Source organism: Onychostoma macrolepis, chromosome 02 (genome assembly GCF_012432095.1).
Source record: "Onychostoma macrolepis isolate SWU-2019 chromosome 02, ASM1243209v1, whole genome shotgun sequence".
NCBI lineage: Eukaryota > Metazoa > Chordata > Actinopteri > Cypriniformes > Cyprinidae > Onychostoma > Onychostoma macrolepis.
This window is the reverse complement of record NC_081156.1, coordinates 13,466,713-13,483,303: the sequence shown is the minus strand read 5'-3', so window position 1 is coordinate 13,483,303 and position 16,591 is coordinate 13,466,713. Positions and strand designations below refer to the sequence as shown.

General features: G+C 36.0%; 1 protein-coding gene across 3 annotated transcripts in view; it reads right to left on the bottom strand.

Annotated features, from left to right (window-relative positions):
- LOC131529373 (uncharacterized) overlaps nt 1-16,591 on the bottom strand; it is a 45,457-nt gene that overhangs the window by 18,921 nt on the left and 9,945 nt on the right. The window lies entirely within an intron of this gene.

The window sequence follows — 16,591 nt, the reverse complement described above, 5'->3', positions numbered from 1 at the left end:
ATAGTTGTGTAGTTTGCTTCTTTCTTGGCAAAGATCTGTTAGGTTAGCTAAGAATGCATTTTTAGAAATAATTAGGCCTAATCAAAGTGTGTTACTCAGATCAAATTATTGAATCAAAATGAATCATTTCCACAAATGGTCAGGATGAACTGAGGGGACTTCCTGCTGTGAATTTTAAAGCATCTCTAAGCTACAAAGTAATTCAAGTGGATGAGGAAATTCTAATTTTGAGTAATATGATTCCAAACTACTACATTTCACATCCAAAAGGGCCTGTTAAATCATGTCAGTGTAAAATTATGTTGGAATGACAATAGCAAAATGCTGGCAGGTAAGCGAATAAAACTTCAGTATCAAGCTTCACATTTCACATTATTAAAGCAAGCTGTGAAATAGTGTAGGAGTTCTTGATACAGGGCGCCCTCTGCTGTACAAATGTGAAAATACAACCGAAGGGCAGTAAAGGCCCAGACATCACTGCTGGGGAATGGAAACTATTATGAGGATTTATCAGACTATCAAGTATCAAAAGCAAACAAAAAAATAGCCAACCCATTTTTGCACACTTGCCAGCTAAAAAACAGGATGGCAACGTATCCAAATGAAGAAAAGAGTGACAAGTGTTTGAGTTACAACCAGACTGTAAAAATCCAAATTACTTGCCATTTTTTTGTTCTATGGTTAAATTATTTTACACAAAAACATCAGCTATTGTAACCCAACAAAGAACGTCTTTTATTCTCTGTTTTGTCTACACCTTTTTGGCTTCGTTCACAGTCTGCTGTGACCACAAATCACCGCCTGCTGCCCACAACAACGGACGATTCATTCGAACCCCTCAAGCCCGTCCTCTGTGTCTCTGCCTGTAGACTCCGCTGTTCCCTGGGTGATGGCCGCCTCCCTCGGGGCTATTCATTGTGTCAGCTCTCTCTGGGAGATAGATGGTCGGGGCAGTTGGCGACGGACCAGTAGCTCTAGTGACCGGTACCCCTCTATCTCTCTCCCTCACACTTTTCTCTCTCTAATTTAGTTTGACACTGTTTAGTCGGAGGCCTTTCCTGAATGAGGCCATTGTGAACAAACCAACTGAATGACAGTCACGAAGGAAAACGTCCGTTCCTCGATTTCCCGCACTTTAGAAGATGAAGATTTCCACAGCATGAGTGAGACGACGGGACTCTGTCAAGAAGCTTTGTGTGGGCCGAGGAGAAGCTTATGATATTCTCATAATGGATATGAACTATGTCAAGAGGCTTTCGCAGAGACAAAGGGGTGGGACGGCAGTATGCCGGGAATCGACACAAAACGCATTATAATTACAAAAGCAGTCGGAGAGCACTCAGCTACCCAGCAGATCACTCACAGTGGCCTCCCACCACGATTCTGACAACTCAGCACCCCTATAGATACAAAGGCACTCAAGAAAACACACCCGCACTGAAATGTACACAACGGCCCGTGTGCACGTGGTCCCAAACGGAAGCTGTAGCAAAAGGTCAACATTTATATAAGCGATACAGGCACCGCATTTAAATTCTTGAGGAAATTAGTAGGCTAGTATTTCATTCTTGCAAATTAAACATATAAAGTCTTTTCCATGTGTCCCATTGCCTTTTTTTAAAGCATCAGAGGTACAAATCCAGTGTTGTTTGCTTTTGTATTCAATTTTCAATAAACAGCTATCTCAAATAAAATGAATACATAAACTATAGAGTACTTGTACACAAATAATATAATCTTTTAACCATTATTAAAGGCATAGTTCACCCAAAATTGTCATCATTTACTCTTCCTCATGTTGTTCCAAACCTGTATGAATTTCGCTCGTCTGCTGAACGCAGAAAATAAAATATATATATATATAAGAAGTTTGCAATCAGTACGATTTTTCATGTTTTTTTAAATGGAGTTTCTTATGTTCATCAAGGCTGTATTTTTTGATCAAAAATACAGAAAAAAAAAAAATTATATTGTGAAATATTATTGCAAATTCTAATACTGGTTTTCTATTTTAATATACTTTAAAATATCATTTATTTCTGTGACGCAGAGCTGAATTCTCATCAGCCATTACACCAGGTTTCAGTGTCACAAGAAAAAATATTCTCAAAAAATATTAAGCAGCACAACTGTTTCCAACACTGATTATAAATCAGCATATTAGAATGATTTCTGAAGGATCATGTGACACTGAAGACACTGGAGTAATGATGCTGAAAATTCAGCTTAATTTATATTTTAAAGTATATTAAAATGGAAAACTGTTATTTTAAATTGCAATAACATTTCACAAAATTACAGTTTTTTTTTTTTTTATCAAATAGATACAGCCTTGATGAGCATAAGAAACGTCTTGAAAAAACATTCAAAATCTTACTGATCCCAAACTTTTGAATGGCAGTGTATATATATAAATATATATTCTTTTCTATGTATATTTATTGATCATTTATTGCAATAAACATATTGCAAATTTGGGAGAACAATAATAACAATAAAACAGCTCATATTAAAAATTTGTTTGATCTTGGGAAAGTTATTGATAACACCTCCTTTCACTGGGTTACATTACAGGCACAATTCCAATGTTTTTACAGCAAGAAATATTAGATATGTTTAATAAACTACTATTATCTTAAAATTAATACATAATGAAAACTAGGTTTTTACAACAAAAGATAAATTGATTGAAAGATGATTAATTCAATCTATTACAAACTGATAATAGATTCATTGTAAAAAAAAAAAAAAAAAAGAAAAAAAAAGTTATATATAATTAATCTTTTTAAACTAATCTTTTTTGCTTTTTTATTTTATAAATTGTCAGTCACTTAATTTTTTGTTTATTTTTACTATATACAATATTGATAAAAAATTCTCTGAAAGTTTAACACCTTCTTTTACAACTCATTTACTGAAACAAAGTAAATGAGTGGAAAACGCCATAACCACGACAGACGTTTCTCTTCACAGGTGCATGTTCTGTAACCATGTCATAGCACGTCAAATTTAAACCCCCTGAGGTGTCCAGGGTCACAAAACCCTGACATGACCCTCAAACATGGTGTGGGCCAATTGCATGACGTGACAACTCATTTACTAGTATCGTGTCACACGTGTTCTCAGTTGGGACGTGCTGTTTTGTGTTTTTATTTATTCCAAACAAGTACAAAAAAATAACCTGTTTAGGAGTTTCTGCATGAAAGGACATTGAGTTATTTAATCATCTAAATGTTTAGTCTATGCCGTGATGTCATTTCTTTTATCAGCAGCGAATGTTTTCAAATGTTAATGTGAAATTGTATCATTTTTTTTCCCCGATAAAATACTTTCTCCTATCTCAGCTCAACGTGCAGAGACGACTATCAGTAAGCCATCCGCAGGCTGCTTTTCATGAAAAGTGCAACACTGTTGCTTTGTGGGTGTTATTAAAAATTAGCTCAGAGTTTTTGAGCATCCCGAACAACTCAACATATCAATGCACTTAAATCCCATTGATTAGATCAAAGAATATGGGCAAGATCATCGGCATACAGAGCAGACCACAGCATTCAGAGTTCAGAGTTCATTCATTCCACAATCAACATTCAATATTGGCTTTCTAACATAGATGTGCTCCTAATGGACTGGAAAATAGGGCAGTCTGCTTTGCTTTCTCAAGCTACTGTACGCTGGCAGTGTATCACAAAACTGTTTCATTCTGTCCTCTACTTTTAACAGAATTGGCGGTTAATGCACTCATACAGACAACAGCAAACTCAGCTAAACACAATCATTATTTAAAAAAATATATACACAGACACAAACCAGAAAACAGACTGAATCCTGAAAAAGGTTTCCACAAAGTAATAATGATAACAATAAGAAACGTGTCTTGAGCAGTAAATCAACACATTAGAATGATTTCTGAGGGATCATGTAACACTGAAAACTGAAATATTGATGATGAAAATTCAGCTTTGCCATCACAGGAATAAATTATTATTACAATTAGTGCGGTCAAACGATTAATCGCATCCAAAATACACTCTTTTTTTTCTTTACATAATATATGTGTGTGTGCTGTGTATATGTATTATGTATATATAAATACACATAAATACAGTACAGTATTTTGATACATAACATATCTTTCTTAAATATATACATGGATGTGTGAGTATTTATATAAATAATAAATATGCACAGTACACACACACATATATTATATAAATAAACACTTTTATTTTGGATGGGATTAATCATTTGACAGCACTAATTAAAATGTATTCTAAATGTAATTCATTAGTATACATTAGTATGTAAATGTATACTAATGTATTCAAAACAAAAAAAAAAGTCAACTGTAATAATATTTCACATTATTACTATGTTTTGATCAAATAAATGCAATCATCTTTAAAGAGCACAAATCTTACAGACCTCAACGGTAGTAAATATGTGCGTAATACACCTGTAATATCATTAAAATATAAAAATAAAATAATTTGAAGATTTATTTGTTTTGTGATAAACAGCAGATTTTATATTATCCTACTTTTTACATGTACAAATTTATCAAATCAATAAACAAATATTTGTGAAATACCAATTTAAGTTTAATATTCTTGAAAGACAGCATTCAAGAGACATGAAACTAGCCCATCTACTGCATGTAGGAATTCAGTCAATTATACAGTTTAGCAGTCATAGTACCACAATCAACCAATCAGAGTAAAGTATTCCAGGGAGCCGTGTAATATGTAATAACACATGTGAGGTGACCTCAGATGTTATTAATCCAAGGGAGCTGTCTAGGTGGAGAAAGATCTTACTGATAGCTCTTGAGCTCTGGATTTGTAGAGTCCATGTTCCTGAGGCGAGGGATGTCATTCCCATTGGACAGACTATAACCCAGCCCATGACAACAGAACCTCCCAGGACACAGAGCGTGAGAAAGAAGCAGGAACAATGCAACAAGTTGCCCGTGGCAACTTAAGCACACACACAATTAAGTTGTTGGTGCATATTACACACTGCTGTCCAGGCAACAGTGGCTCGTTGAGACTGTGAGGGTCAAATCAAAGGCCTCCTATGGAGTGTTCTTCTCAGAAGAACTTCCACTCCCACCTTCAGAGCACGAACCCTGTCAGATTGAACTGCTTTCTCTTATTACTACCAACTGTTTGGAGAAGAGAAGGCCAATGGTCTCCAGGGCCTGTCAATCAGAGAGCTTGTGAAATCACTGCATTTTTGAAACAGTGAAGAAAATGGCACGAATTCTGAAGATGAATCATTCACCATAAAACACACAGGACTACTTCAAGATCAACACTGAGCTCTCAATCATCAGAGTCAAGAATATATTACACTTGCAGATCTTCTTGGCCTGGCCTGGCCACAGCATTACACTTAGTGATCCAAACACTTCTGGATTAAAAACAAAAATGTTAGGTCAAGTGAAGGATGAGAGATTCCGATATATAAGATACATCAATCACTATACACAAGGGATGCACAATATATCAGTACCATATTAGGTATTAGTTGATATTACAGATTTTTTATAACATTGGTTCATACTGAATACGTCATTCAAATATCTATGTAATTGTGCATGCTCGTTTACCCTGTTAGGGTACATTTATATTAAGTAAGTGTGAGATAAGTGTGAAAATGATCATATATTATTAAATTAATAACAATATTACATGTAAACTTCAACAAATCAACAAAATGAAATCAAAGCTGAATAACTAAGATTTCCATTGATGTACGGTTTGTTCGGATCGGATAATATTTGGCCGAGATACAACTATATGAAAATCTGGAATCTGAGGGTGCAAAAAATTCTAAATATTGAGAAAATTGCCTTTAAAGTTGTCCAAATGAATTCTTAGCAATGCATATTACTAATCAAAAACAACGTTTTGATATATTTACAGTAGTACATTTTCTACTACATTATACTAATGATTTTTGGCATAAAAGAAAAATCTATAATTTTGACCCATACAGTGTATTTTGGGCTATTGCTACAAATATACCCCAGCGACTTAAGACTGGTTTTGTGGTCCAGGGTCACAAATATCCATTTTTGATACTGTCATGCCTAAATTCACTCTTTTTATTTTTTAGACTATTGTTTTTAGACATTATAATGTTTATACATTAAAAAAATAATAATAATAATATAATATGACATTTAAAGCTCAAATTAAATTTAAAACTAAATTTCTAGCAAATTGTATTTTTAGACAGCTAATTTTGGATGTTATAGTATACATTTTTAAATAATTGATTTTATATAAATTAAATATTATATTAAATATTATATATAAATTAAATATTAATATGAATAATTAAAATATTTTAATATGTAATGATGATATATTTAATAACAACATTTTTATCATATCATCTTGATCATATCATCTAGATTTATAGCAAATGATTCAGCATCTTGAAACTTCTGATAACCAATCAAGAATCAACAAAGCACCGGTATAGTTTCATTTCAGCAGCTGTTGAACGATTAACTTCACAAAAATTCTCTCCTAAGCTGCAAATACTTGCTCACCTGACAAGGTTATTTAGGAAGAGAATCAATTATGCAACATTTATAAACCACTTTGAATGTGTCCAGTTCAACAGAAAAACATGAATCAAATTAAACAAAGACTCAGAGGACACAAATGATCCTAGAGCTTTTCCAAAACAACACTTAGCGCTATATGCTTCACTTATGAGCACTGTTGCTAAAAGTCATTTGAGACACTCATGCAACAACCTGTATGCAACAAGACCTGAGTATATGTGTTGTTTCTCCATGTTTATACGACTCAGTGCTGGTAATTTGCACAGAGCCTAAACATAGCCCAAGATTCCTACATGAGTCTTCTTGGCCGTGCATGTTAGTCTTGTATTTGTTTTGTTTGATTCCACCAGTTGCGTGACGTGACCGTTTGTAAGCCCATAATGACACATGGCTCTAAGAGTGTGGAAACGTAGCAAACAAGTGGTGATTTAGAGGCACAAGTGTTTCAATCCCTCCTCCTAAGAGAATTGAGTGCCATACACATGTACTGCACGCTATGTATGACCCCTCTATCACAGCAAAATACATACTTACATAAACATACTATGGATGTAGATTGCATCAATGTGACAGTGAAAACCAGTGCATCCAAGTTCACTCATAACTACATGAATGAAAGAAACAGCAATACGCAATAGAGTGGAAGTGCCATCTTCTAAATAAAGAGTCAATTACAAATTGGCAAAGTCATCACTGCAGCTGCCATTAGAAGCTTCAGTTCCCGTAAAACATTGCTGCATAACTGGGACTGTGCATGCACATTGGCTTTACCAAACTGAAATATATGCTTTTTAAAAGCTATTTGAGGATAAGAAAGAACATTTATAGGTCAGTCCATGGCAGATTATGTTGCTGATTTTCCCTGTGTTTCCCCATTCAAGAATATAGGAGTTACAGTAGCATTGCATGGTCAAAATATGGCCGCCGAGAGAATTGACTTTCCTTGACTCTGGCCACAGACAGTACACTGTTTTTGAGGCAATCCCTTAATTCCATGTGACTAATTACTTTGGGACCATGGGAAAAATTATTTAGTGGCAACTGGCAACACAAACGGCTGACTAGAAATACATGCTGTTTACAAAGAATATTAGTTAATGAGAATATACAACTATTTTGATATAGCCATCTGTGAATTAAAAAAGGCATATTGTTCTGTCACATAATTCCATTTTGTGTCTTGTTTTGGACATTTATGTTGTAGTTCCAGTTACGCAGTTTCCTATTTCCTGCCCTAGTCTTGTAGTCTGTTTGTAGTTTCCTTGTTGATTAATTCAGTGATTATGTTCAGGTGTGTTATGTTTCCTTATCATCCCCTGTATACTGTAAATAGCCCTTGTGTTGCTTTGTACATTGTAAAGGTTTGGTTGTCTTCCCTAGCAATTAGTTTGTGTTCTCTCTTCCGGTTCACGTTTGCTTTGTGTTCTTGCTTGGTTCTGGTACTCCTATTGTTTTGTATTCCTTTATTTATCATAATTAAACCATTTATCTGCATTTGAATCCTGGCTCCCCTGTCTTTGAGTTCACCTTCGTCACATGTTCCTTTTAATATTCCTCTAAACTGCCTCTCCAGTTACATTTGCATCTTCTGCATATTTTTGAATACAGTTGGTTTGTGCACATAACATGGATATCAACTTTATGACTGTATTTAACATGAATATTTTAGGTTAGCATAAATGTATAGCACCAAGTGTATTTTTTAGGTGCTTGTCGTAACTGAATCTTTCATTGTCAGAGCAAATATTTAGACCCGTTACAGACCAGATGGCTCATCCAAAACATGCCTGTCGATCATATGACTCCTTCTAGCCATGACCACAGTAAACCACAAAGACAGAATGCTGTTGAAAGGACATGATCACATGTATGGACCAACTAGCAGGTGCAGGAAATGGAATCTAGCCTTTCAGGAGCACCATTGAGTCCTGTGAGACTCCCACATGGGCAGAGGCCATACATGCAAGTTTAATCACTCTATTTGTCTACTCGATATGGGCTTTATTTGCCCATACAGGAATACTCCTGCCATCTTTTACTCACCTAAATCTATTTGATGTTCTTTCTTCAGTGAAACACAAAAGTAGAAGTTTTAAAGAATGTTCATGCTGTTCTTTTCCATACAATGAAAATGGATGGGGACTTAAAAAGGACAAACAAGCTCCACAGAAGCATAGTAAAAGTAGTCCATACTACTTCTTCAGAAGTCAAATGATAGCTTTGTGTGAAAAACAAACTGAAATTCAAAGTCACAGCTGTGATCACCATTCACTTTTATTGTATGAAAAACAGCAGCTTAGACATTACTTATACATTTCATGTTCCTTGGAATAAAGAAAGCCATATCGGTTTCAAAAAGACATGAATGTGAGTAATTATTGACAGTAAATAATGACAGAATTGCTTGGCAGCCGTGGTCACCATTCATTTTCATTGCATGGAAAACAGCGGGTTCGACATTCCTTGTGTTTCTTGGAAGAAAGTCAATAATAGTGAGTAAATAATGACATAATTTTCATGTTTTGCTGAACTAACCTCTTTACCACGCTAATGTGTTTGCCCTCATTTTAGAAAAGCCGAATCTAAAAATATGACTTGAAAACCCTAGACAAGAGTTATACACATTAAAGAAATCAAATTTGAAAAAAAGCCCAATACTATCCGGTACTTGACAAAACAAAAACAATCCAAAAACACACACTCCGAGAGTTCAGCCAGAACTGAGCGACCTCAAACAGAACAAAGGAGGTGAGAGTGAAACCAGATCCTTTATCATGTGTTCCCATGCGGAGGAGAAGCTCTGACTCGAGATCGGTTTGCATTGCTGGCATTATCCCACTGCTCCGTTTAAATAAATCTGCTTTGCTGTGAAAGAAACAAAGAGAAGGGAGAAAATGGGGTATCTGTTTCACAAACCCACAAGCCAACAACACCTGCACTAACAGCCTTGAATAACAAGTGCAATTCTTCTAGATAAATGAAGTTCCTGGTGAGCTGGCGGGGGAATCTGAAGTTGATGCAGACTTGTTCATGCATGTTTTTACTTTTTAATTGTCAGTCTGCCTGTGAGGTAAATTGTTGCGTCACAGGAAGGCAAATGAGCGGTGAGTCGATAGAAGAGCATGACTTCTTGGAATCTTGGCGCATTTCTGGCTTCGCCATTGTTGCCATGGAAGGAGTGTTAGAAACAGCTTCGGAAAGATGGTTATTCTTGTGTAATATATAAGTCATACAAACACATTATTATTAGAGGATGGCCTCTAGGCTTTCTAGAAAACTTGTGTGTCAGTTACTGTAAGCCAAAAAAAGAGACATTGATTGGCACTGATTGGCTGATGGCACAACAAAACAACTATCATAAGCCGTGGTGTCTAGGCATCAGAATAGTCCTTGCCCTTAAAATATGCATTACAGAAATTGCAATCATCTTTTCTTCCCTAATGTAAAGTATATCCAAGTAAAATAGCTTCTCGAACAAGAAAAATGTGGGGAGAGACTTGATTTTGTCAACTGGCAATTGACTGGATCATTGTCAGTTGCTAAGTAAGGCTGGGCAAAAAATTGCAAGTCATCCTCTCCGTTGAAATCTTCAGACATGTTTACGAAGACTGTTTTAAGTACAGCGTGCGTCTTCCTCTGCTTGTGAGCAAAATGCAGCGCATCCAGGTTCTGCATCAGAAAATTAAGATTGAACCACTGAAGTCACATGGACTATTTTAACATTATCCTTGCTACCCTTCTCGGTCTTGAACATGTCAGTTCCATTGCTGTCTATGGAGGGTCAGAAAACCCTCGGATTTCATCAAAAATATCTTATTTGTGTTCCAAAGATGAACGAAGGTCTTACGGGTTTGGAACAACATGAGGATGAGTAATTAATGACAGAATTTTCATTTTTGGGTGAACATTCCCTTTAATATGCATTATAAAGAAGCAAGATGAAAAGATACTACCATCTAAACCTTTCTGAAGATCAGTGCCACTCAGAGATACATTCATATTAACCCCAACCCTCAGTTGTATCCCGATTTGTTTTATTGTTATTAATTTTTAACCGGCTCGGGGTGCATTGTTACATTCCTAACATGTACTATATTAAATTTTAGCAACATATTTGTGGCTTGCAAAGAAAAAAAAAAAAAACCTATTTGCTAGAACACAACTTATGAATGGCCATTAACAGAGAAAGACACTGATGCAAGGAGTGTATGCTATTGTTTCAATTAAATCGGTAGAAATCATCACAGCTTTTTGAAAATTGTTTTGCAGTTCTAACACATTTCACAAAGTGTGAAATAAACCTGGAGCAATAATTTGCCTTAAAGAAGTGTTTCACCCAAAAATGAAATTTCAGTCATCAATTACTCACCATGTAGTTCCAAACCTGTATGACTTTCTTACTTCTGCAGAACACAAAAGAAGATATCGGTAAAATGTTGGTAACCAAAAAGTTTTGGATACCATTGACTTCTATTGTATGTACAAAAAAAACACAGATACCTTTATCAAAATACCTTCCTTTGTGTGCAGCAGAAGAAAAAAAAATCTATCAGTTTTAGAATGAGTAAATAATATATTGGCAGAAATTTCATTTTTGGGTGAACTTTTTAACATATAGTGGGGGAAAAATTATTTGATCCCCTGCTGATTTTGTACGTTTGCCCACTGACAAAGAAATGATCAGTCTATAATTTTAATGGTAGGTTTATTTTAACAGTGAGAGGCAGAATAACAAAAAAAATCCAGAAAAACACATTTCAAAAACGTTATAAATTGTCAAATAAGTATTTGATCCCCTACTAATCAGCAAGATTTCTGGCTGCCAGGTGTCTTTTATACAGGTAAAGAGCTGAGATTAGGCGCACTCTCTTAAAGGGATTGCTCCTAATCTCAGTTTGTTACCTGTATAAAAGACACCTGTCCACAGAAGCAATCAATCAATCAGATTCCAAACTCTCCACCATGGCCAAGACCAAAGAGCTGTCCAAGGATGTCAGGGACAAGATTGTAGACCTACTCAAGGCTGGAATGGGCTACAAGACCATCGCCAAGCAGCTTGGTGAGAAGGTGACATCAGTTGGGCCAATTATTCGCAAATGGAAGAAACACAAAATAACTGTCAGTCTCCCTCGGTCTGGGACTCCGTGCAAGATCTCACCTCGTGGAGTTTCAGTGAGAACGGTGAGGAATCAGCCCAGAACAACACGGGAGGATCTTGTCAATGATCTCATGGCAGCTGGGACCATAGTCACCAAGAAAACAATTGGTAACACTACGCCATGAAGGACTAAAATCCTGCAGCGCCCGCAAGGTCCCCCTGCTCAAGAAAGCACATGTACAGCCCGTCTGAAGTTTTCCAATGATTCAGAGGAGAACTGGGTGAAAGTGTTGTGGTCAGAGGAGACCAAAATCGAGCTCTTTGGCATCAAATCAACTCGCCGTGTTTGGAGGAGGAGGAATGCTGCCTATGACCCCAAGAACACCATCCCCACCGTCAAACATGGAGGTGGAAACATTATGCTTTTGGGGTGTTTTTCTGCTAAGGGGACAGGACAACTGCACCGCATCAAAGGGACGATGGACGGGGCCATGTACCGTCAGGGCCAGGGCATTGAATATGGGTCGTGGATAGGTATTCCAGCATGACAATGACCCAAAACACACAGCCAAGGCAACAAAGGAGTGGCTCAAGTAGAAGCACATTAAGGTCCTGGAGTGGCCTAGCCAGTCTCCAGACCTTAATCCCATAGAAAATCTGTGGAGGGAGCTCAAGGTTCGAATTGCCAAACATCAGCCTCGAAACCTTAATGACTTGGAGAGGATCTGCAAAGAGGGGTGGGACAAAATCCCTCCTGACATGTGCGCAAATCTGGTGGCCAACTACAAGAAAGCTCTGACCTCTGTGATTGCCAACAAGGGTTTTGCCACCAAATACTAAGTCATGTTTTGCAAAGGGGTCAAATACTTATTTCACTCATTACAATGCAAATCAATTTATAACTTTTTTGAAATGCGTTTTTCAGGATATTTTTGTTGTTTTTCTGTCTCTCACTGTTCAAATAAACCTACCATTAAAATTATAGACTGATCATTTCTTTGTCAGTGGGCAAACATACAAAATCAGCAGGGGATCAAATAATTTTTTCTCCCACTGTATTTGCATAGAGAACATTTCAGGCTTAACACACACAGGACAAGACAAAGAAACAAGTCCAGAATAAGAAATGGGATTTCTGGAAACCCTCAAAAGTAGCTCCCAGCAACGTCTGACTACCAATTCTCTGCTTCATTTGTTGGCTGAAATTTCTCCAAGGAGTTGGACACGTTTTTTAGTTGGACTATGATATCTGTCATGTAGGTATTGAGTGTACTTCTGTGCAAGTCTATGGTTAGCTCACAGGGAGGGAAGAAGAGAAGAAAGAAACGACGAAAGAAAGATCTCAAACCATCAGACTGTTGAACAAAAAAGTTTTGGACAAAAGACAAGAGGTCTGGAACACTAGAAAAAGTGCTTCTCTCACTCTTACTTAGAGCTGCAGGACTGCCAATAAGAACATAGGGTCAAGGGACCTATGAAAAGCTTGCATAACTCCAGACAGGAGGCCGATATACTACAGAAGGAAAGCCCAGGAAATTACTTGAATTCTTGACATTAAACCACACTAGCACCACTATTTACTTTCTAAGGCCATTAGGGTGTAGTGCAGTGGTTCTCAACCGCTTTTGCTTCAGGACCTTTCATTGCAAATCAAGTAGCAACTCGACACAAAAGCAACAAAAATGTCCTTAAAACTGAATATTAAAAGGTAATACTACCATGAACTATAAGGCCAAACAATAGATACAATTATTAATTTCACATGGGCAGAATAGGAAATGTTGATGTGTTGTTGATCTCTGCAGTCAATAACCCACTGCACAAAACCCACTGTGGTCACAAGTGTTGTTAATCTCATTAAAAATGCTGTTGAAGACGAGAAAAAATATGACCATTTTAATTTAAGCACTGCTGATGAAAACATGCAGACAAAAACAGTGCAAGATATTAACAATGCATCAACAATGTCCTTTAAAGAAACAAAATCCATAAATAATATGGTTGGATTGCCCCACTGCAACCACTTATCAGCAAACTGCCTCTATATTCACTCTATATACACATGAAATTACTAATATATACATAACATATTTGTAATATTATAATTTACATTTGCAAAGACAATGAACACTGCACAAGGGTGTTATGCGCTAGTCATTACGTACTGTAACTCACATCTCGATTACAGTAATATTTAATAATAATATAAAATTAGATCTGTTTTAGGTTCTGTCTATTATAGTCTATCTGTCTAATTATCTATTCATTTATTTACTGACAACTATATTGTTAATTTTTTTACCTTTTTGTGAAGTTTTACTTAAAATTAACTAAAAATAAAGAATATTAATATCAATTCAAAGAAAAAATGTAAACTTAAAACTGTAAAAATGAATTTGCGAATTCATTATTGTTTTGTATTATTTATTGTTTATTGCATTATTATGTATATGTATTATTATTGTATTGTATTGTATTGAATACTGTAGTTTTTACTGTATATACACTATACAAATATTTTTCAAGTCAGCAGTTCAAAATCCCATGTTTACTTGCTGTTCCTTTAATTATTTGGGAATTATAGCCATTTCTGAGTGATAATTGTTTCAAAGGAAATTCTACACCATTTTTTTTTTTTTTTCAGTGTAGTTTTCTTCATGTTTTTAAGGATGACATCAGTGAGAGTCACACAACCTGTCAATGTCTAATTTGTGTAGCTGCCAACAAATGATCAATCAAAATATTGTACAAATATACCGCATATGTTTAAACTAATATCTAATTATACTGATCATGGATTGAAAGGCTAATTGACACACTTTGCAGAAAAGGAGGTCAAACTCCATTACAGCTGTCCAACCTGGACACCAACACCAGCATAAAGGCTCAAAAGAAGGCTTGGCTGCTGCCCCAGGCTTGTGGTCCAGATCTGCAAGGAAAGGCAAGCTTGAGGCAACCAATCATCCTGTCCGGCTTTCTGCAGCCACAAATGAGCTACTAGCTTCTGGCAATGTCATATTCCAGTTACTCTATGTGTATAAGTCGAAAAAACCAGCATGGACCGGAGAAGCGAAAATACTTCAGCCTCAGATCCTGGATGGGAAAGCATCCACCCTACAATTTTAAGATAGGGAGAATGCTTGGGTAGAACTGTGGACACTATGGACACTATTTAGTTTTCAGCACCATTCATCTCCAGTGTCCTTAGAAGCTGTTTTCCCCCTTTCCTCTGGGAAAAGAACAGTTGACAGTTGGCTACTAGAGGACAGAGGCTTTTGAGAACAAACTTATGCAAAACCTGACGGACTGTTACTGTAAATCAGGCCCACTCCGGGATGTTTCTCTGGCTCTGAAGGAGTCAGGACTAGACGGGGGCCGGAGGGCTGGCAGGCAGTACAGGGCGAGACCGGAACGTTCCACATTTCTTTTCCTCTGGGACACATGAAACACATTCATGACCCCCACACAACACTGAAACAACACCACGCCTTGTTTGTTATTCTGAACCACGCTCCTAATGCACTTTTATTATTGGCTATGTGCAAAAAAGGAAAAAAATAAATGATATCAATGATACAAAACAACAGCTGTTTCATGACGAACACTAGCAGCTGCAGAATGCTACTGTACCTGACACAGCAACAATTCCATCGGCATGAGCACAACAGATATTTTCCAGAGCTGTTCATATCTCACTATCCAGCTACATCCCAGAGGACACGAGAAGACACAAATGTTGAAACTAGGTCTGTATAAGACATTATAAACATGGCTAAAAGCTGTTCTGCGCTCTTCTGTCTTTCTTTGTTTATGATTCTGACAAGTGCCAGCTATTAGTATGCCGTTTTACTATCAGACTGTCTTACAGTGTCATTCAACACTTGTAGCTGTACCTGCTGTGATACTAAATCAGTGCTATATAAGAGACTGTTAGTTTATGGATGGATGGTGATCTCTGCTGCTTTGTTCGACTGCCCTTTAACTCTGAACTCAGCAGGAGTTTTAAAAAGCCTGTGATGGGCACAACAGATTTTCTAAAACTAGGGGGCTCCATCAGGACATCCCAGCAAGACATGAACAAATAAAGAATTCCTCATTTACTGCTTCAGCCCAACTAATCCAATAGGAAGTCTAGGAAATGAAGCAGAAAACAGCTTCAAGGATAAATAACAAATATTTTTGAATCTGCTTTTTCTATCACTATATTTAGATATTTTTGGTAAATTTCATGATTTATTTTTTTTTTTAATTAAATAAAATATATACTGTATATACAACCACAATTAAGCAGACAATTAAGAACAGTTAAGTAGATTTCTGTTGTCAATTCCTCATTTCCATAATGAAAAATACTATATCTCATTACTATTACTGTAATATAAAAATAATGTATTTATGCAAAATAAATACTGTAAAACATTTAAAAAAAATATACACATATTATAATAATGAAGATTTGGTGAGAAAATGTTTGTAATTGTTATAAAAAATAATGCCGCAATGCAGAAAAAAAATTCTTAATAGAATACCAAAAAAACAAAAATATTTTAAAATAATTACATAACGTATGTAAAATAGAAATAAATATAATCCTATATACTTTCTTCAGATTTTGGCATGAAATGGCCATGTTTTTGTGACATTCACTCATTAATTTTATTATGCTAAGCTGTCCAGTTAAGTGTACTGTGGTATCATTGTCAAGACTAACAATTCCTATAGTTCCCTTAGAGAAAATACATGTTGAATTCTTATTCAAATAAACATTTAAAAAACTTAGAACAGTAGCATGCAACCTGTAAATACAGAACCACATCAGCATTGCATAAGCTAATACAAACATGATCTCAAAACTCAAATTTACACTATTCGAATTCTCTATACAACAAGAGTTCACAAAATCAGTGTTGAGTGAT